This window comes from Dromiciops gliroides, chromosome 5, assembly GCF_019393635.1.
Source record: "Dromiciops gliroides isolate mDroGli1 chromosome 5, mDroGli1.pri, whole genome shotgun sequence".
NCBI lineage: Eukaryota > Metazoa > Chordata > Mammalia > Microbiotheria > Microbiotheriidae > Dromiciops > Dromiciops gliroides.
In genome coordinates this window covers 158,022,640-158,046,385 of record NC_057865.1, presented here as the reverse complement: position 1 = coordinate 158,046,385, position 23,746 = coordinate 158,022,640, and the positions used below count along the sequence as shown (strand labels likewise).

Sequence of the window (23,746 nt, the reverse complement as noted above, 5' to 3'; positions counted from 1 at the left end):
GATTCTCTTGGTTTAATATTTTATTTTATTTTTCCCCACAATATTGTACAGATGGCTGGAAGTATTGATCCCACCCATCTCACTTCTACACCTGGCTTCTATGCTCCCTCCTATATGCCTGATGCCATGGACATCTCAATCCCATGCATCTGATTAAGTCTGACTCAGTTTCCTCCAATATGTTCGGTGGCATGGACATATATTCCATCCACCTATTTTAAGCCTGGCATACTGTATGGGCAGTACATTTTCCTCAAGTGTGGGAATGCTCATATCCCATCATTTCTCTGTTCTTTTATGGTAACCCCCATAATTATCTCAGGTGTCATGATAAATACACTGTTGAATTTGGCCTTGACATCTGTTACCAATTATATTAGATTTTTTAATTTCTCATAATGGCATGAGGATAATTAGGCAGATGATGCAAAAAGTGATGAAACAAAGATAAAAAATTATTTTTAAAAATTAATATCACAGCAATTGTCTTCTCAATTACCCTCCATAAGGGGGGACTATAGTAATATTATAATTTTAAAGAATGGTTCAATTTTTGTTTTATTATATGTTTCATGTGTAACAACTAAGATTCTGAATTCCCTTAGACATGTTTTTGAGAACTTTCATTGTTTGATTTGATTATTGACAAAGCTATTTTAAAGTTGTGTTAAGCTCAATTTTGTAGGAAATTTTCCTGGCTGATTACCAGCATCCACACATCAACCCCTGAAGAGACTTCCATTCTACGACTACACCTAGAGGACATCTGAGAAAAGACTTTCAGAGACTTTAAATGAACAGTTTTGATTTGTTGTTTTTGTTGTTTTTTTTTCTCTTTCTGTTATAATATACACCATCTGTAACATGTATTCTCTGCAGAGGCCCTCCCTTTGCAAGACTAATGTCAAAGCGTCGGTTCACGAGGACAAAAAAAATCGCCCCTCTGGACAAAACTTTCCTCTCTTCCTTTTCTATATTGTTGTTCACATATTATTAGTTAGCAATAGTTATTATATTCTTTTTACTGTTCCGTCAAGGAAACATTTTGTTTCTTGAGGAACAACAGGGGGGACTGTAACAATTGGAATAACGCCACCTGCTGGATACTTACTGTAGAAGAGTTCTGCCCATGAAGCGAAGGTCTTTGAGGGCAAGACCAGGAGTCTTTTCTTTGGTATCAGGAAGTGACGTGGACTAGTGGGAGGAGGAAGGAGGAGACTGGGGCTCTTTCCTGAGGACGCTGGCGGAGAAGGGAGCTAGAAATGTGCTCTCCCTTTAATAGATAGGAATCTAGGCCTTTCTCTCTCTCTTTACCAAATTCTTATTCTCCTTAATAAATGCTTAAAAGTCTAACTCTTGCTAAAGCTTATAATTTATTGGCGAAACAGTTTAGCTAGAATTTTAACCCTTAACACCTTCACCCCTCAATTTAACACTAAAGATGTTATCATCCATCTAAGTGACACAGTGGACAAATCATCACCCCTGGACCAGGGGGATCCCAGCCAAAACCCGGCCTCAGACACAAGACAGTCATCCACTGTACAACCCCAGGTATGTCCCCCAGCTCCAATTTTTTATGGTTCTCTAGGGTCTTGTATTTGAAAGTCAAATTTGCCATTCAGTTCAGGTCTTTTCATCACAAATATCTGAAAGTCTTCTTTTTCATTAAAGTCCCATTTTTTCTGCTGAAAGATAATGCTGGGGTTTTGCTGGGTAGGTGATTCTTGGTTGTAATCCTATTTTCTTTGCTCTTTGGAATATCATATTCCATGCCCTCCGGTCCTTTAATGTAGAAGCTACTAGATCTTGTGCTATCCTGACTGGGGCTCCACAGTACTTGAATTCTTTCTTTTTGGCAGCTTGCAATACTTTCTCCTTGACCTGAGAGCTCTGGAATTTGGCTATAATATTCCTAAGAGTTTTCCTTTTGGGATCTCTTTCTGGAGGTGATCTGTGGATTCTTTCGATTTCTATTTTAGCTTCTTCTTCTAGAATTTCAGGGCAATTTTCCCTGAGAATATCTTGGAAGATGGTGTCTAAGCTCTTTCCTTGATCATGGTTTTCAGGTACACCAATAATTTTCAAATGATCTTTCCTGCACTTATTTTCCAGGTCAGCAGTTTTTCCCAGAAGATATTTCACATTGCTCTCTATTTTTTTTTATTCATTTGGATTTGCTTTATTGTGTCTTGGTTTCTCATAAAGTCACTGGCTTCCATTTGTTCAATCCTAATTCTTAGGCAATTATTTTCATCAGAGAGCTTTCGTACCTCCTTTTCCATTTGGCCAATTTGACTTTTCAAGCTCTTGACTTTTTTTCTCATGTCTTTCCTGCATCTCCCTCATTTCTCTTTCCATTTTTTCCTCTACCTCTCTAACTTTATCTTCAAAGTCCTTTTTGAGCACCTCTATGGCCTGAGATCAATTCGTATTTTTCTTGGAAGCTGATGTTGACATCTTCCTCTGAGGGTTCCCCTTGGTCTTCCTTGTTACTGAAGAAACTTTCTATGGTCCTCACCTTTCTCTGCGCATCTTGCCTTTCTTTTACTAGACTTTTAGCTCCTTCAAGTGGGGCACTGTTTCCAGGCTGCAGTATCCCAAGGTTAAGAAGTCCCAGGTGGTATGATTTAAGGAGAATCAGGTTCTTCCCTCTCCTGGCCTGTTTCCTGGTCCTAGATGACCCCAGACCAACTTGCTAATCAACCAGCTTTGTGTGTTGTGGTTGTCAGCTCCGAGGAGCCTGTGCCCCTCCCCAGCCTGGGCCACTGCTACTCAAGCCTACCTCCTGGTTCTCAGCAGGGGTGTAAAATCCAAGTTCTGCCTTAGCACCAGCATAGACCCCTGTAGTTTCCCCCCTGCCCAGAGCTCAGCCCACTCACCAGACTGTAAGCTTGGTTCCAGACAACACTGGCGCTTCAGCTGATTCAGAGGCTCTGGCGGTCTGCTTTTCTGGTGAGGCCTTCCTGGAACTGGATCTGTGTCAGGGTGACTGTGGGGTTGGGCTCAACTCCTGTATTAGCACAGCAGCTCCCTCCTTCTAACCTTCCAAGCTGTTCTTGGTTAGAAAATGATTTCAGCATATTCTTCTATGAGTTTTGCTGCTCTGGGCATTTTCCTATGGTGTTATTTGGATGTTTTTAGGAGCGATTGTGTCACGAGTTCAGGAGCTCACTGCCTTTCCTCTGCCATCTTGGCTCCGCCCTTCTGCAACTTTTAAAGTAATGTATTATTTTACATTTAGGTTATTTATTCATTTGTAGCATATTATGTTATATAAGGAACTTATCTATACCAATTTTCCTGTGAGGTTCCTTCCAGATTTTCCCCAATGACTTGTCAAATAGGGAGACCTTCCAACATGTTTTCATCTCTTCTATTTGTCAAACCAACATACAAATGACTTACACATAAAAAGATTTGCTTGAGTTGCTTTTGGAAGGTTATATAAAATACAGAAATTGCAGGATAACAAAAGTTGGTATCCACTCGTACAGTCTATATAGTCTATTAGCTACATATAGTTCAAATGTATAGAAAATATTTTTAAAATATTTTTTATCACTTGAAGACAGGGATATGATTGAACTTTTTATTCTGATAACAAAGGAAAAATTAGTTTTTTGTGGTCACAAAAATATTGAAAAGCAAATATACACATGTATACATATACATATATACACATATGTATATGTATAATATTGCATTTGTGTCCTCTCCCTATACCAAATATATACATTATTTTGAAGATAAGGCTAGGAAAAATTCTGGAATGTAGCCCTTCCTGATTTTGAATACAAAGCAAGTTTCATGTTTCAGTTTGGTTCCCTGAAATGTTTAGGTCATGTACTATCCTGGGCATTTGCCAATCTTCTAACTATATATCCCATCCAGGACCTTTTTTACTATGATATTAACAGCAAAATAATGTGCTAACTTTTAGGAAACTAAAAGTATTTCCCAGCCTGGGGATGCAAAAAGAAGAAGAAAGATGTCAGATCTTAGTTTACCAGTGAATTTGTTATCCCTTTTTCATAGGTACACATATATATAATGACATTTTTCTTTATATATTTGGAAGCACATAACTTGATGCCTTCAAATGATATTCTATGTAAAATAATAAATGTTCTATTTTTAACAATTTTTAACAATTAATATCATGCCTATTTTTCTCTGTACCTATCTATCTATTGTGATCTATCAGGGCTATTTCCATGTAACTATTTATAATATTCTTATCCTTATCTACATTTTATGTAGGGCAACTCTCCAGTTACTCAGACTTTATATTGCTGAAGCAATATAAATGAAATGCATAAGTGGTATAGCAAGGAATCCTTGCTATTCCTTGACCATGTTTCACATTCCTACTAGCAATGTATTAAGCCTAATCTAAAAAGATTAAATTTAATAGGGATAAGTAAAAAGTTTCAAATTTGGGTTCAAGAAACCAATTTTACAATATAGATTGAAAGAGGCACAGTTAAATAGCAGTTTGTCAAAAAAAGATTTTAGTAGATTATAAATTCAATTTAAGTCAACAGTGTGACCTGGTAGCTGAAAAAACTAGTGCAATTTTAGTCCACATTTAGAGAGCTTCCGGGAAGAAGTAGCTGATATTCCTTTTTTACTGTACTTTGGTCAGACCATATCTGAAGTACTGTACTTAGGGGAAGGCCTAACATCACACTTTTATCACACTTATGGAAGAACACTGGTAAGCTTTAAAGCATTTTGAAGAGGATACGCAAAAGTAATATGAATAGGGAAGGGCTTTAAGTCCATGTCATGAGTATCAGTCAAAGGAATTGGGACTGTTTGGCTCAAAAAAAGAGAATTGGGGGAATATGTTAGTTGTTTTCAAATATTTGTATAATGAAAGGATTAGACTTGTTTTGTTTTTGTTTTTATGACACCAAGGAAAGAACTGGGAGTGATAAATGGAAGTTGGAGAGAAGAAATGTATATTTGATGCAGGAAGAAGCCTCATAGCGATTAAAGCTGTCCAAATGTAAAATGGGTTCCCTCTGGAGATAATGGATTTGTCTTTCTTAGAGGTCTTCAAGAAAATATTGGATGATATTTATAATCAGGCTTAATTTTTCTGGCATAAGTTGGACCAGAAGGATACTTAGGAACTTTCCAACTTGGATTGTATGTGATTCTGAATAATGAGGAAGACTTGTCCCCACACAAGCACACCAGGGATTTTATTCCATGATTTTGTCTCCATATCCTCTCAAGCTACTACACAGAAAGATCTCTTCCACTAGTTTCTCCACAGAATCAAAGGCACGATTCAGTTAACTTAATTACTCTGTAAATAATAGCTCTATTATAGTGGCCCTTAACAGGCCCTCACACCAGTGGCTTGATGAGTGAAAAACTGATAAGAATTTGCTACTCATAGACTCAAGCAATGCTACATAATCCAGTCACTTAACCCATAAAGGAGACACTAGAAACAATATGATTCTTGATCTCCTGGGCTTTCCAGTAAAGTTACCAGCTTCGATTTTTGAGTACTGAGGAAATTAATTTCAGATCTGTACTGAAACCACCACTTTTTCTCATATTATGTGTCCACAAGCTTTGATCACATATTTGGCTTTTGCTAAATAATCCTAAATGATATGAAAACAGAGTCTGTGATATTGTAGGAGTGGTTCTTTCATTTATTAGATGTTGTTGCCATGATATTATCCTTTGGGAGCTCTATTACTGGGGAGGAAATAAACCATTAGAATAGAATTTGGGGGTAGCTAGGTGGTGCAGTGGATAAAGCAATGTTCACTAATTCCTGGTTAAAAGCCCCTGTTTAGGTCCCATAGTTTCAGAGCTATTCACTGAAGGGTATTCAGGTCAGCAAAATTTCCATTATATTTTTATCTGGGATTAGAGGTAGGGAGTTGTTTTGGTTTGGAGTGATAAGATTGTTGTCCTTACCTCAACCTGTAGAAAAGTATCTCAATATAGAATTGGATGGAAACTCACAAGTCATGGAGTTCAAGCTTCATTCCCTTCTAAAATGAAGAAACTGAGACTGAGTTGTTTTAGATGACTTGCCCAGAGTCAAATAGCTAGTAAGGCAAGATTTGAACCCAGGTTTTTCTGGCTCTAAAAGTCCAACATTCTGTCCATTATATTATGCTGCTTCTCAACTCTTCACTTGGCTGAGGGAGGGAAAGTAGATACATAGAGGAAAGGGAGACTGGTTTCAAGCTTTTGGTTCAAAAGAGTAAATAGAATCTCCTGTTCGAGCCAAAAGCCAAGAAGAGTTAACCAGACCAAATTAGTCTCGAATAAAAGGTCCAATGCTAGGGGGTTAGAGACTCTTCAGAAATAAGATCAGGAAAGCGATATAGCGCTTGCAATTTACACAACAAAAAGCATCATTTTATGATCTGTACTATTTTCCTTACACATCTGCATCAGTGGTACTATGAGCCTAGCCAGTCATACTGAGTGCAGCCAACCCATCCCCAAATATAGTGCCCTCTAAATATATGATGCTTTCTGATGTCAACGATGACAAAATGAAATTGTGACTAAGAATATAGTACATAATAATTTTTCCTATAAGACATGAAGAAGGTGTGGGGAGCATGGATAAAAACAGAAATTTTGAGCTGAAGAGGGGTTTGTGAAGACAAAGTTATAACTTGGTGTGTAACAGATTCAACATTCATTAGGATCAGTCTCTTTGCTCTCTCCTTCTATAATACAAGAATCCTTCGCCCTCTTGGCCCCACACCATGTCTACTATGCTAATACCTAACCCAGAAGCATCCACATAATCCTCTTTTTCTTCTCTTTACTTCTTGGCTGCCTGCCAAGCCCTGTTATAGAATGTCACAAAACTGCTAACTGGGATCTAATAAAGAAACATAAATAATGTAAGTGAGAACCAGCAAAACTTGAATCAGTCCTCCTCATTATCACATCTGAAGAGCTTAAAATTCATTTCTGTTAACAATCGATAGTCAAGGGGGCAGCTAGGTGGTGAAGTAGATGAAGCACCGGCCCTAGATTCAGGAGTATCTGAGTTCAAATCCGGCCTCAGATACTTGACACTTACTAGCTGTGTGACCCTGGGCAAGTCACTTAACCCTCATTGCCCCACCAAAAACCAAAAAAAAAAAAAACCCCCAAGAAAAACAAAAAAAAAACCAATCAATAGTCAATACAAAATTAGATCTGTGATCTCATTTGTTGCCCTAAGTTTGTTATAAGAGGTTCACATAACCTGTTGGAGGTTTTCCTTCCATTCTCCTGGCATCAAGAGTGCACCAGTGGAATGCTCGGTATCCTATTGTACAGAAATGGAAAGTGACACATACAATCAATCACATTCACACTATCAGGTTATCTCATGTAAGTAGGAGGAGGAAACTGTATTTGTATTCCTAGGAGCTAGGATCGTAATTAGGAAATAGTAGGTACTTAAATGTTCGGCCCTTATTATATGTTGACTTGAATTTTGGTTAGTAATGTAAAGTAAGAAGGGTGATACAGTAGATTACCCACTGAACTTTGAGTCAGGAAGACCTTAATGTGAGTAATGCCTCAGATATTTACTAGCACTGTGACCCTGAACAAGTCTCTAAACATTCATCAACCTTGATTTTCTCATTTGTAAATAGGGATAATGAGAGCAACTACTTCACAGGGCTGTTTTGAGGATAAAATGAGATGATACATATTAAACTCTTTGTAAACCTTAAAATTCTACATGAATACAAGCTATTTTTATATTTCTTGATTATAAGAGTAAGAAACTTGAAGGCAAGGATCATGTCTAATACATCCATTGAAATTATTCATTTATATAGGTGGACAATTAAATGATAAGCCAGGCTTCACCTTTTCCAACTTCTTTCTCCTTCACTTTCTTCTCTCTGATCCCACCACCCCTCTTCCTAAATAGTATAAATGACCAGTTTTTATGAAAAAAAATCAATAAAGTTTCACACTTTAGGGAGAATTAGCAAAGTATTAACTACAGGAGGAGATGGGCAGGTTTCAGGGAAAGATATTCATTTCTTCTTACCCTCAGCTTCTAAGAAATAAAGGGAGGGGAGAAGGATAGGGGAAGGAGGAGAAAAAGGGCCTTTGTACACATTTTAGTCTGATTTACTTTCTTTGTGCTATCAGATTTCTCACTTTTTTATAGTATATGGTATATTTAATCATAATGAGACAATAATATTTTCTTCTTTAGCCAAGGCCCTAAATGATGTATCTCCATCTTACTTCTGTACTACCCAACTCACAATGATCTCAGAGTTTGAGAAAGTACCCTTACTCTTCTTCCAATTCTCCCTTCACCCCCATTTTCCTATACAGCAACTCATTGTGGGTTTTTTAATTACCTTACTGTAAATGATTTCTAAGGGTTAGGGGGAAGGATGAAGACAGTTGGTTTTAGTATGGAGTGTACAATAGAGAGAGTGATTTTCTAATTCCTATTAAACATGTATTTGATTATTCTATTTCTTCCAGAATTATAACAAAAAATAGAGAATTACAGACATCTTACCATCGGATAGACCACTAGACATGATAAGAAATTTTATAGATTTTTATATTTTTCATTTTACAAATAGGAAAAGTATTGGCCAGACAAGGGTATTAAGAGGGGTAACTGCATTATCTATTAGAAACTTTCAAAAACCTCCCCATATTTTCCCTAGTGGAATTAGTGTGGTGAGTCCAGCAAGTTCTTGACCCTGTCTTATCTGGGCAGATGGCATCCAACAAGTGACACAAACACACATAGAGATTTCTCCTTGAAAAAAGGAGGATCTATTTATCAAAGTTAGAGGACTAAAATATACACTGATTACTCTGGGGGAATTTTGGATAAAAAACAAATTATGTCAATCTACCAGATAACTTGTTTGGATGGTGAAATGGATTTAACAAAATCCTGGCCATCCATTTTCACAGAAAAAACAGACACAAAGGATCAAGAAGGGACTTAACAATTCCCATAATTCCAATGGATAGTAATTGTTGCTTGAAGGATGTTTATGGTGACCATATTTTCTAAACTAAAAATCAGGATACATGATCTGACAAAAAAAAATCCTTTTGCAAAGCCTCATTATAAGTACATTTTCTGTTTGAAATCAAGTCTGTCCCAGGAAATCTGGGACATATGGTCACCATAAGCATCTATCCGGAGAGACTTCAGTCCCTGGGCCCCAGACAGTAATGAGGATTAGTGACCAGGAAGTGATGTGTCATGAAGCACTCCTAACAGTATAGACACCCTGTCCTCTAATTTATCCACCTCATTCGTTTCTCCCCAAATCTCTGGGGCTTCTGTCCTCAGAAAGGTTTTGGCACATTAGCTTCAGAGCTTAGGCTTATTTTGTGATATTACTGGAAGAGAAAAGGAAAAAGAGATGAAAAAACTAGAAAATAGTTTGGCAGAAGCTAGGTATAGACCCACATCTCACATTCTGTATACCAAGGTAAGATCAAAATGGGTATATGATTTAGACATAAAGGGTGACACTGTAAGCAAATTAGGAGGATAGTTTTAACTGTCAGATCTATGGGTAAGGAAAAAATTTATGAACAAACATGAGATAGAGAGCATGACAGGATATAAAATGGATAATTTGATTTTATCTATCTATCTATATCTTTGTCATAGCAAAGAATTGGAAATTGAGGGGATGCCCATTGATTGGGGAATAGCTGAACAACTTGTGGTATATGATTGTGATGGAATGCTATTGCACTCTAAGGAATGATGGGAAGGATGCATTCAGAAAATCCTGGCAAGATTTGTGTGAACTGATACAACGTGAAGTGAGCAAAACCAGGATAAAGTTGTACACAGTAACAGCAATATTAGATGATGATCAACTGCGAATGACAGCTGTTCTCAACAATACAATGATCTAAAACAATTCTGAAGGACTTATGATGAAAAATACTATTCATTTCCAGAGAATGAACTGTTGGAATTTAAATGCAAATTGGATCATTTAGGTTTTTTTTTTTTTAACTTTCTTTTTCTTTTTTGGTGTTATTGTTCTATGTTTTCTTTTGCAACGTGACTTACACGTGCATGTTGCACATGTGTATATACATATATAAATTGCTTGCATTCTCCAGGAGATAGGGAGGGAAAAATTTGGAACTCGGTTTAAAAAAAAATGAATGTTAAAAATTGTTATTACATGTAATTAGAAAAATATAAAAAATTTCACTTAAAAAAAAAGCCCTATAAAAATGCAGTGATTTCCACTGGATATCAGAGAGTCTGTGGACATTAGCCAAGGTCCATGCTTTCTGTCAGGATCTCAGGGCTGAATTTTTGTTGCCATTTTCCCCTTAACCATTTACATACATGGGTGCTGCAGGGTTCTCTCATATGTCTATAGGTGTCTTTGTATCTCTACAAATGAAACTACTCATCTCAGCCCTCATTTAGCCTACCCATCTCTCTCTTAGCTTCATTGCTTAATTAAAAAAAAAAATAATCAGTCATAACATATAAACATGCTAATGTCAAAGTAATAGCTAGACACATAACATACTGGAAATTTCATTGGATCTCTGCTCTAACTACTTTAACAAGAATCCCTCCTCTCCCCAACAACATTTTTTAAAAATACATATTTTCAATTTTTCTGTTTTAAAAGAGTCACATGGGGAAGCTAAATGGCACAGTGGTTAAAGCACTGGCCCTGGATTCAGGAGTACCTGAGTTCAAATCTGGCCTTAGACACTTGACAGGTTCTAGCTGTGTGACCCTGGGCAAGTCACTTAACCCCCATTGCCTGCAAAAACAAAACAAAAATACAAACAATAAAAGAGTCACATCATCACAGAATCTCAGAGTTGCAAGGGATCTTAAAGAACATCTATTCCAACCCATACCTATACAAGAATCCCCTATGGGATGTAGCTATTAAGTGGTCATTCAGTCATTGCTTGAAAATTTCTGGTGAAGCAAAACACTCTGTCTCTCAAGGCATCCTATTCCACTTTTGGATACCTCTAAATTGTTATTAAGCTTATCTTTTGACTATCTAAATGAGCCTATGAATTTCTTCCAATTCTACCCTTAGGGTCTAATCAAGTTTAATAGTTCTCTGGCATGAAAGGCTTCTAATATTTGAAAACAATTCACATGTACCCCTACAAGTCTTCTCTTCTCCAGGCTAATCATTCCCTGTTCCTTGAAATGAAATTGATATGGCATGTGGACTTCTGCCATTGTGGTACCCCTCCTTGGGGTGCTATCTAGCTAATCATTCTCCTTCCTAAAATGTAGGTCCCAGCTGTAGTCTGAATAAAGTAGGACTCTCATCTCCCTAATTGTGACCTAAGGTCATTAGCTTCCTTATAAGTTATATCTTCATTGGTGAAGATAATTGGGATATCATGCATGAGTATATATAAATTAATAGAGCTAGGTTTGGTACTTGTGTCAATAATAATTGCCAACTATGCCACCTACCTGCCTCAGCTTCTACCTGGAAATGAATGTGAGAGAATGTTTTCCCTGCCTGTAGCCAGATACTGTTGTAGCCGAGAGTATTGAAATGCATGAATACTATCTTCCATTTCTTTGCTCTCCCCCTTCCCCCGTAGATCTATTGACCTTATAGGTCAAATAATCCAATGCCCTCATTTTATAGGTGAGGAAACTGAGGTCCAGAAAGGTTAAATATCTTGTGCAACAGGGGCAGCTAGGTGGCACAGTGGATAAAGTACCGGCCCTGGATTCAGGAGTACCTGAGTTCAAATCCGGCTTCAGATACTTGACACTAACTAGCTGTGTGACCCTGGGCAAGTCACTTAACCCCCATTGCCCCGCAAAAAAAAAAAATTAAAAAAAAAATCTTGTGCAAGGTCACACAGATAGTAACAGAACTAAAATTTAAATTCAGGTCTCATAATTTCCATTTAATTTTGCTCAATCTCATTATTCTCATTTGCAAAATGAGGATAATAGTACCTACCCTTCCAGATTATTGTGAGGATAAAATGAGATATTTATAAAGTGCTTTGCAAACCTTAAAACAACATGCAAATATTAGTTGTTGTTATTATAATTAGTCCTTAAAAATCTAGCATGCTAGTGTGAAAAGGGCACTGGATTTGCAGAGAGTTTTTCTAGACTTGAATTGTAGTCTATTATTTATTGTTGGTTTGTGGACTCAGGGTGAACTCTTTCATCTCATTGGACCTCATTTTCCTCATCTGTAAAACAAGTGGTTAGAAATCTATAAAATGAGTAGGTTTAGGTGATCACTAACATATCCCTTCTAACTGTAAATATGATCCTCACCATCCTAAGTTCCTTATTTTTTATGGGACAATAGTTCAGTAAGTATTAAAAATCGGCAACACTATCAAGCAAAAAATATTATTTCAATACATTCTTTTTATATCATTTAAACTTCATAATGATCTCAAGATCAATCCTTTGGATGGTCATAAATCAAGTGATCTTTAGAAGTTCACAATAATTGATGATATTTGTTATTTTGAACTATTTAGATTCAGTTTCTAGAGCTTTTTATTCATTCCTCATACCTTCAGTTATAGTACACTGCCACCAGGTGGTGGTAGGACATTTTTTGCAGGTTCCAAACAGCAAGAACACCAATTCACATTTATAATAGCACTTTAATGAATTCAACAATGCAAGATACTGTGCTAGGGTCTGGCGACATAAAGATTAAAAGATTGTCACTCCTCTCGAGGGAATTCCCTTTTACTAAATAAGAATTTATATTCTTTATGGTTAACAAAGTGAATACCAATGCTGTGAGGCAGGTTTATACTGCTGATTCTGTAGTTGTCAATATGCTTTCCTCCCTTTTCTGTAAAAAGTAGTCAAAACAGAACTTTCAAAAAACAGCTATAGGGGGCAGCTAGGTGGCACAGTGGATAGAGCACCAACCCTGGAGTCAGGAGTACCTGAGTTCAAATCCGGCCTCAGACACTTAACACTTACTAGCTATGTGACCCTGGGCAAGTCATTTAACCCCAATTGCCTTACTAAAAACAAACAAACAAACAAAAACACCAGCTATACATACCATTAAATAATACCAGCCTTTTAATGTAATAAAAATGCATCAAAGCTTGTATTCCATCTCTAGGAATCCAGTGTCACCTCCATGCTAGAAAATATTGGACTTTTTGTTGTTTTTTTGTGGGGCAGTAGAGTATACTGAACATGATTTAACTATTTTTGATGAAAAATTAAGTCAATAAACATTAAACATACCACAGTGCTGGGTAAGCTGCAAACATAAATATGGCATAGTCCTTTTGCTGATGGAACTCACAGTCTACCTTGTGGAGGGATGGAAGGTCATCTCTTAAGAATACTCATCATTGTGGAAGTTTGGTCCAGTGGATAAAATAACAGAGTTGGAATTAAGAAAATTAGGTTTGATTCCTATTTCTGATACATCTCTAGCTATGTGACTGTGGGCTAGTCTTTTACATTCTCTGTGCTTCACTTTTATCATCTGTAAATTGGACATTATGATACCTTTGGTACCTAACTCAACAGGGCTAGCATGGGGTTCATGAAATGCTGTGTGTAAAGTATTTTGCAAACTTTAAATGCCACTTCTTATTTAATGCAGTGAAATATATAGTCTTCTCTTCCCTTATACTAAATAGTCCTGGGCTCCTGTGATTTTTCAGAGAATGTTACAGATCTCTTAACTTGGGACCAATAGATGGCTTTCTGGGGATCCATAACTTGAATGAAGGAGGAAAATGCATCTTTATTTATATTACCCTCTAACTGAAATATAGCATTCCCTTCACTTATTCAAGAACCTCATTCTGAGAAGGCATACAATAACAAAGGGGTCCATGATACATAAAAGGCTGAGAACTCTTAACCAACCTTCTTCATTGCACAGATGAGGAAATCAAGGTCCTTTTAAGTTTGTGTCTTTCTTTTATATTTTTTTCCTTCTCTTGTCATTAGCTGCTACTTCTCACTATTGTTAGTGTGCCTGCCTGAAGAACCCACTCTCCCCCTTTCTAATTTACTTCTGCTAAAATCATATGAATATTGAGACCAGATAGTAATGTTTTCTAAGCATTGTGTATGAAATAAATAAATAGTCCCTGGGCAAGGGCTCATATAATAGCAGAAGCAGTATGCTGTAATAAAACAAGTGTTAAACTTAGAATCAGAAGATTCCAACATTCAGCTCCTTTTTTGTCATTAACTCACCATGAAGTGAGGGGCAAGTCCATCACTTTATCCAAGTATCCTTTTCCTAATCTGAAAATGAGAATGTTTTTATTTTGAAATTTTAATGAATTTTAAAAAGATGGATTTTTATTATGATCACAATCCTCAAAGTATTGAGAACAAAGTACTACACCATAAATATGAGCCATTATTAAACTCTCATTCAAGATCCTCCATGAAAGTTCCCAGTCAAGTTTTTCAACCTTATTGCCTCATGCCTTCAAGGACCTTGCAAGACAGCCAAAAAGGACTTATTCCCACTTCCTTGGATATACCTGGTACTTTCTACCTTTGTCTCTTGGCACTAGTTATTCTATATGGGTTATCCCTTTTTCCCACCTCCTCCTATTCAATTCCAACCTGTTCTTTGAGTTCCAATTCAAAGAACAAATACAATCTCTTTCCAAAAACCTTCTTTGATCTCCAACCAGAAATAATCTATGCAAATACAATGTAATCTCCTTGAAGGCAGAGACTTTTTTTTCTTTATATCCCTGGCATCAAACAAAATGCCCAGTTCAGTGCAGATGCTTACTAAATGCCTCCAGAATAGAATAGAGTGGAATATATTCTTTCCTTACATTTTTTTCAGATTGGGAAGATCATAATCACTAACATACAAGTAGCAAAAAAGCTTGTAAAAGCAATTATGAACTTCTCTTATGTATTTTAAGAATGTTTTAAATTTTTTTCTCAATTACGTATAAAAACAATTTTAGCATTCTTTAAAAAAAAAATGAGTTCCAAATTCTTTCTTTCCCTTCCTCCCTTTTCCCCTCCTTGAGAAAGCAAGTACTTTGATATAGATTATACATGTACAGTCATGTAAGACAGTGTATAGGTCTTGTCAACACACACACACACATACACACACATACACACACACACACACACACACACACACATGGTGGTAATGTGAAGAAAAGAGAGCTGGTCTTTGACTTAGACCTAGGTTGAAGTCCAGCCTCTGTGAGACCCTGGTCAAGTCACCTAAACTCTTAGTGTCTGAGGAAGTTGCAAGGTAAATTTAATGTGCATTAGTGAAGGGTATTTCCTCACCTGGAAATTCTCTGTATGAATTTAATCATAGGTGCTTTGGAGTCTATGAAGTGTTTTATATGCATTTTATTATCTGAGCCTCATGGGAGCCTTGGGAGGTAGCAATTACAGGTATTATTGTCTCGTTGCATAGTTTATTTCTGAGTTCATGTCTATTTTCCAATTACACAAAACATATCAGATAACTGAATTCCCAATAAGTTATCATTAGACTTCTTTTTTAGGGAGGGAGGGCAGGGTAATGAGGGTTAAGTGACTTACCCAGGGTCACACAGCTAGTAAGTGTCAAAGTGTCTGCTGAGGCCGGATTTGAACTCAGGTCCTCATGAATCATGGGCTAGTGCTTTATCTACTGGGCCACATAGCTGCCCCTATCATTATACTTCTAACATAACATAGTAGTTTATATACATTTTGGTAAGATAGACTTTTTGATATCTGATTTAAATTTTGCTTTTTAAAATCCCTCCCATATTCTGTTACTATTCTTATTGCCTTCTCGATTCATTAAAGATTTGAACTCTACTTTTTGGCATTTACCATATATTATCTCCAGAGTATTCTCCTCTTCTCCTCTTCCCCCATCTCTATTTTAAACCGTTTCCCCTCTTCTTGGATTGTAGCGGAGAGAATGCAAGTTTGTAATCAGAAAACCTAAATTCAAATCATTACCCTGATGTAAGCAGTGTCACAAAACTTGTATGAGACTCTGTTTCCTCATCTGTAATATGAGGGAACTGCACTAAATAATCACTAAGGGCCTCCTAGTTCTTAATCTATGATTCAATGTGTCAATAATCACATTTTTCATACTATTGCCTGTGGACCCCTGGTATTCCCCTCAGCATGAATAGGGTTTCATGAAAAAATGTTGGTCATGTAGTGATATTTCCCCTCTAAAATATTAAATGAAAACATATATTTTTCAGAAATGCTTATGTGGGGCTTCTTGGTATGAAAATAATTTCCTTTATTTTGCACCAAAACATTCTTTTCCCACCTTTCTCCCAGGGGCATTTTATTCCCCCACTTCTTCCAAACCAGAATTTACAGCCTTCATCATTATATTTCAAATCCAAAAAAGTTCTATTGCCAAGTTAGCTTAGGGAGTGCTGCTCTACATTAAAAGCCACAAATATCTCACAACTATACATGCATATATATATATATATATACATATATATATATATACATACATATATATATGATATATGATATATGTGTACATATACATATATTGTGTATATATGTACTCATTTCAAAGTATGCAGTGCAATTTCTAAATGACAGTCATAAAACACTTATGTGAATTCAAATATGATTCTTATATAGAAACAGATGGAAATAATCTTCAGCTAAAGTTCAATGCTCAGCTGAAATCGATGAGGCTGTGATTGCAGAGTTGCAAGAGTCCTTCCTGATCTAACCCCTTTATTTTACAGATAAGGTATTTGGAGCATATAGTTTAAAGCTCCGTGACTAAGGTCAGGAAAATAGCAGCTGAGGTGACATTTGAACTCTGGTTTTCTGATTCCAAATATAATTCTTTGTCCACTGTCCCATTCTGCTGCTCAGGTCATACTGGCTGCATCATATTTCTCATACCACTTTCTTAAGGCCCCTCCTTTGGCATATCCCCTTCTACCTATAGTATAACTTACTTGTAAGCATGTTGCGGTTCCCCTTTAGATGTACACTTTGGGGCATGAGACTATATTGTAGAGCCAGCACAGTGCCTTTCATATGCCAGTTGTTAGTTAATAGTGATGTTTGATGAATTGAATTCTGCATTTATTATAAGTTTCAAGAATTTAATCACAGGACCAAAGAAACTTGGTTTTAAAATTTCAATTGTATTTTACTAATTATGACCAGCTTTGCTTCTGAATTAATTTAAATGATTTATATATTCATAGTTTTTATGTATCAATGAAAAAATTTGAACTAGATGATTGCAATCATACTCAAAAGTTTTAAAAACTGGGCAATAACTTTCCTAGTAACGAAGTTTGAAATTGATATTACAAAACAAAAAAAAAATTAAAGTGAATTCTTAAGGCATCATTTGGCCAGGACACCTTGATATAAAGCAAAGATGTCACAGAAATATATTTTTTAAATTAATATTTATATTTTTAAACGTTTGTTATTCAACTTCTAAAAACAAAATTTTAAGAAAATAATATAAAACAGATACTTGGTGAATGGGGAGAAGTACTATTGCCAAGTCATATTTCAGAGCAATCAAGTTTTTAAAATTGAACACAAGTTTGTGGCTTTATGCTGGGGCGGGGGGGTTGGGGAGCAGGGGTGCCAGAGAGACAGTGCAGTGCTACTCTGTCTGAATTCAAAACAGAGGATGGGAGGGTATGTTTTTTGTCCATTGAAAGAGTAAAAGAGCAAAGATTTCCTCACTAGTCCTTTACTAAGGAAAAAATATAAAATAAGTAGCCTTTGTTATATGTCATCTTAATTCCCCATATATGTCCAACCCTCTCACCTCTTGGAATTACATCTGGACCTCCATTTGCTGAACATCACCCCCATACTCCAGTCTTTGCAGTCCTCCCTCCCCCACACGGAATGTACCCTTTCTGTGTTTCATTCCTTTGAGGCCTTTTCCTCTTTTAGGTGATAATTAAATAACCTGATAAACAAATATGTGTTAATTGCTTATGCTACTCTTTGTGGTAGGAGCAATATCCTTACCCTTTCTTCTCCCTTTTCCCCCTCTCAAAGTTAGGCCACTTTTTATTTAAAAGGTATTGAGACATTCCTTAAGATTTGGTTGCCTCAGGGCACTAAAAGTTCAGACTGTTGACTTCACTTTCTCACTGCCTGAGAACAAAACAGGCATAAGGAATTCTCAACCTTCTAATGCTTGGTTGGTGGGACATGATGGACAGCTAAGGCAAGGAAACTTCAATCGGCTGAATCAACTTGCAGTATCCCTAGTGTCTTTCCTTGTTGAACATCTTTCTCCTGCTATGGCTAAATAGATCTCCTTTTCTTAACTGTTAAACTACCATTTTGTTCCAATATTGAACCTAAGCTACCAGGGGACGCTCCTGAGTCAGGCCTAGTCCAGAACATCTTCCCATGGAACAAATACTTGTTGATAAGGAAGATATCTGTGGATTTGGAGCCTTCACTTGATAAGTGACTAAGGGGAGAAAATGCAAATGTCAAGGCAGGATAATATAGGAAATATTTAGGGACAAATGGAGAACTTGTAGCATCCTTGAATTATATTAAGTTGATGGCTTCCCATTCTACCATTTTTTGCACCATCTCTGATGCAAAGAATTCAGAAAGAAAGAATTAGGTGGGGGCAGCTAGGTGGCGCAGTGGATAGAGCACTGGCCCTGGAGTCAGGAGTACCTGAGTTCAAATCCAGCCTCAGACACTTAACACTTACTAGCTGTGTGACCCTGGGCAAGTCACTTAACCCCAATTGCCTCACACACACAAAAAAAAGAATTAGGTGATGTATACATAAAAAAAAAAGTTAAGCGGGAATTCCTTTCTTTTCTGCATCTACTGACCATAAAATTACACATTTTGGGAACTTGATAATTTTTTTTTAAATCCTCTAATTAGGTTAAACATTTTTATTTATATTTTTCTGTTCAAATCTCTATCCCTTCTTCCCTCTCTCCTTCCCGAGGCAGCAAACAATCTGATATGGGTTATACATATATGATCATGCAAAACATCACCATATTTGTCACTTAATGAAAGAATGTGAAAAATAGCATGCTTCAGTCTGTTCCATCAATATCTGTTGTTTCATTGGAGGTGGATAGTATGTTTCATCAATATTTGGGGGGTATTGTCCTGGATTATTGTATTGTTGAGAATACTCAAGTCGTTTAAAAAAAAAAAAAGGTGATGTGCTAGAAGGGTACAGGATATATACATGTATCTCTCTATATATACACAAACATAAATACATGTGCATATATGAGTTATTTAGGTCTTATTTATATAGTAATTATATTTAAACTAATTTGTCATATATATTATTTATATAAATTGATATGTATACATTATTTATAAAATAGTTATTTACCTGTATAAAAAAAGAAAGAAAACTCCCTGTTTATTAAAAAAAGGAAGAGGAAGCATTTAAAATACTGTTATAGGTACTAGAGTATATCTAGGTATATCTAAATGTAATAACATAGAAATATATACATTATATATATTATATATGTGTAAATGTATATCTATGTTTGACATATGTATAAAGTTTAATTATATATCAGAAATTTTTTAAATCCTCCAATTCTCAATTCAAATCAGCTTTTAGCATGTCTGTTAATCTCAACAGATCAATAACTACATAAGTATCAGTAGCAAAGAAAGTTTTCAATAGGTACAATAATAGTCTAGTCTAGTTTTGCTTTTTTATTAAAACTTGAATGTTTATTTATATTTATTACTTTGACTCATAGCTTCTTTATTTGAAGAACTTGGATATTTAAGAGACTTACAGGACTAATGGCTTATAACCATTATTTTTTCATTAAAAAAGATTTATGGATGATGACTGACACAACCTGTAAGACCTTGGATAAGTCATTTAAAGTATCAGTCATCATGCATATACTGTTTTAATGAAAAAATAAAGGTTGTTAAGTCAGATGTCTTATAAATCTCTTAAATATTTAAGAGAGAAAAGTGAAGATACTATGAATTAAAATAATAAATACAAGTAAAAACTCAAGTTTAAATAAGGAGCCCAAACTAGACCAGAACATTAAAGCACTTGGAGCCAAGAGAAAACTGAATGAAGGTATATTCAAGGTACCCAACACAAAACCTATCCCATCTCTAAGGGGGACATCTTGAGAATGCCAACAAAAGGACTTCTAAGAGCTTTGGTACCCCCTTTAGGGGTATTTCACCACTGGCTCTCAAGGGGAGAAAATGTGTCACTTTTAGTCCTAATCTGTATTGTTTTTGTGCATGTGGGGGGCAATGAAGGTTAAGTGACTTGCCCAGGGTCACACAGCTAGTAAGTGTCAAGTGTCTGAGGTCGCATTTGAACTCAGGTCCTCTTGAATCCAGGGCCAGTGCTCTATCCACTGCGCCACCTAGCTGCCCCCAGGTCGAATCTGTATTATTAACAGCTTCTTAATAATATTCTTAATTCTAGACAGTCAACAAAACAATAAATCAAGTCATTATTTGTTGCATTTGCTAATTTCCTATGTATAAATGCTTACACTGAAAATTCAACAATCAGTTCTTCAGTTTGAGCTGGCTCTGGCATACCACTGCAGGCTTTTTGCCAGGATAAGTGTTCTAAACCTGAGCCCTCTTTCCCTGGGACTCTGTAATATGTTTATGAGAAAGTGTATCATAGATTTTTTTTTTTTTTTGGTGGGGATGTCTTGGACCAACACATGGCAGCAAATACCCATTTCTAAAAGCCAATTAAGTCTGGTAGGATAATTTATACCAGCTAATCCTAATTTATGTAATAAGTTATATCACATAATTTATATCCAATAATCATGGGGGAGCACAGGAGGAAGGGGTTCTTCAACTTGCAGACATAGGATACAGCCAGTGAAAATGTGTGGAATCAGAAGATGAATTATCTTGGATGAGAAACAGCAAGGAGGCCATTGTTGCTGGACTGAAAAGATAGGAGGGAGTCATATTGTGAAGGACATTAAACATCAAACACATGATTTTATATTTGATGCTGGAGAGACTAGAAAATCATTCAAATGTATTGAATAAGAAAATGACAAGGGCAGATTTTAAGGAAATTGCTTTGGAAGATGAGTGGAGGATAGACTTGAGTCTGTCAAAGTCTGATAAAACTCTAAATGGGGGTAAAGAAACTAACTAGAAGGCAGCAGTTCACATTTGAGGTGAAGGCCTGTACTAGGGTGCTGGCTGCATAAATGGAGAGAAGGGGATGAATAGGAGAGATGTTGTAACCATCTGTAAAGGCTAAAATTCTAGCTAGTCTGTCTAAAATCTCTAATGAGTGGTCGCCAATAAATTATAAGCTTTAGCAAGAGTTAGACTTTTAAGCATTTATTAAGGAGAATAAGAATTTGGTAAAGAGAGAGAGAGAGAGAGAGAGAGAAAGGCCTAGATTCCTCAATCTATTAAAGGGAGAGAGCATTCCTAGCTCCATTCTCTGCCAGAGTCCACAGGAAAGAGCACAAGTCAGAGCGCCAGGCTCCCCCTTCTTCCTCCCACAAGCAAACGTCACTTCCTGACGCCAAAGAAAAGACGCATGGTCTTGCCCTCAGAGACCTTCACCTCATGGTGGAGCTTTTCTACAGTGAGTCTCCAGCAGGTGACGTCATTCCAATCGTTACATTGTGAAGGGAGTCATGGCAAGACATGGCCACAGATTTGATATATGAGGTGAGTACATGTGAAGAAAAGGTGACACCAAGGTTGTAACCATGGGTTATTGGGAGGATGAAAGTGCCCCTGGACAGTAATGAGGAAGTGGAAAAAGGGAGGCTCAGAGGAAAATATAAAAAAATCCATTTTGGACATGTTAAGTTGGAGCCATCTACAAAACATCAAGTTTGAGATGTCTGATAGGCAATAGTTGATGTGAGACTGGAGGTTAGGATAGAAGTCAGGTATGGATAAACCACCCTCAGACCATATACATAATTATCATGACAATATAAATAGGAAAAACCCACAATTATTAAAAATTAATGCTTCAAAATTACAAAGAAGCTTGGATATGAATAAGAGATATATGAATAGAGACTTCTCCCTACTCCTTTGCAGAGGTGGGAGGGACCATGATTGTGGAACATTGCACAAAATGTCCATTAAGAATGTTCTGATCTATTTTCATGATGTATTTTCCGCTTTCTCTTTTTTTTTTCCTTTAAAAAAATTCTTTGTTAAAAGGGGCTACTGGGGTTGGGGACTGAGAAATTGTGAAAAAATAAAACAAGTAAATAAAAATATATTACATAAAATTTTAATAGATAAGTTCAACATATGATATACTTCATCGTTAATTATTAATAAAATTGTATAATATATTATATATATATATTTATGCATGTGTATACACACGGATACATAATTCCCCACCTTTCAAGATTACCTCTAGAATCCTGAGGAAAGACATTGAATAGTGGCAATTGGAATTCTTTTTTGCAAATTTGTAATAGAGGATGCCTTGTTTTGAATTTTCTGAGTTCAAAACACATGGGATAAAATATTTGGGTTTGGGAATTCCAACCAAATCCTAACCTTTAGGTGTTTGATTTTATTTATTCTGAGCCAAATACAATTATGGTTTGAAGATAAAAGACTTTAAAAGGATTATTAAAAGTTTCTTTGAACTTCAAAGCGCTCTTAAAAATGAACATTTTTACAATTTAAATTCAAATGACTAGAAAGCATGTGCATTACATTTTCTGTAGATTATCTCCAAATTAGGGTGGAAATACACATGGCAAACCCATTTGGGGTTTTATCAGACTTTGAAATGAGTTGTCAACTGGTCAAAAGGCTATTATCTCATTTTTCAAAAAACATGAAACAGAAAGAAATTTGGATTCAAAATGATTAATGAAAAGTAAGCTGGCTACATTGCATAGCACATTATCATCTAAAAACATTTAACAAAAATGCAGATTGCACAGAGGGCTGTGATATCCACTGAAGCAAATGCAACAGGGAGTTGGAAATCACAGAATTGTAGCATGTTAGAACTAAATGGAACTTCAGATATCATCTAGTCCAGTGCTTCATACAACATCTGGCACATAGTAGGTGCTTAATAAATGTTTATTGATTGATTGATAAATAGTTCACCACTGCCATTTTACACATGAAAAAAATACTGATATCTACAGTTGAAGCAACTTCCAGAAGCTTATTTACAGTGCAAAAGAAAGATCTGTCTCCTGAACCCTAAGATCTTTTTGTCATGTTCCACCACCAGATGGCAGAAAGCCCAAAGGCCGAATAGACCAGCTCCCTTGGAAGGGGCAAAGCTTGTCTGTGCTCTCACCACAACGGCTGAAGCTGCAGTTTCAGGACTTTGAGCAAAAATGAACAGAAACTAGAGCACCAAGCTGAACTCCACAGTAGGAACTATCATGGGGGCATATTAGTAAACACCAGGCAATCAGGGAGCAATTCTGGTACAGAATATGCTGTTGTCTTCCTCAACAAGCTAAAGCCATTCTGAGGCTCTTAACAATTAAGATGGGAAGCAAAAAAAGGAAGCAGTCTCTACTCTTTGACTAACTTAGCTGTGGGATCCTCAGTCAAATCATTTAATTTCTCTGGGGTTTCCGTTTCTTCATCAGTAAAATGAGGGGGTTGGATGAAATTCATTCTAAGTAGTTGGTCAGAATATGTCATGATCTCAAAGTGCATTTCCCTAGGCAAGCCAACAACTCTTATCTGCAT

The 23,746-nt window shown here is 36.3% G+C and overlaps 1 pseudogene; it reads right to left on the bottom strand.

The window, feature by feature from the left end:
• Positions 1-16,990, bottom strand: part of LOC122728846 — a 30,412-nt pseudogene extending 13,422 nt beyond the window's left edge.
• Positions 16,991-23,746: the final 6,756 nt, after the last annotated feature.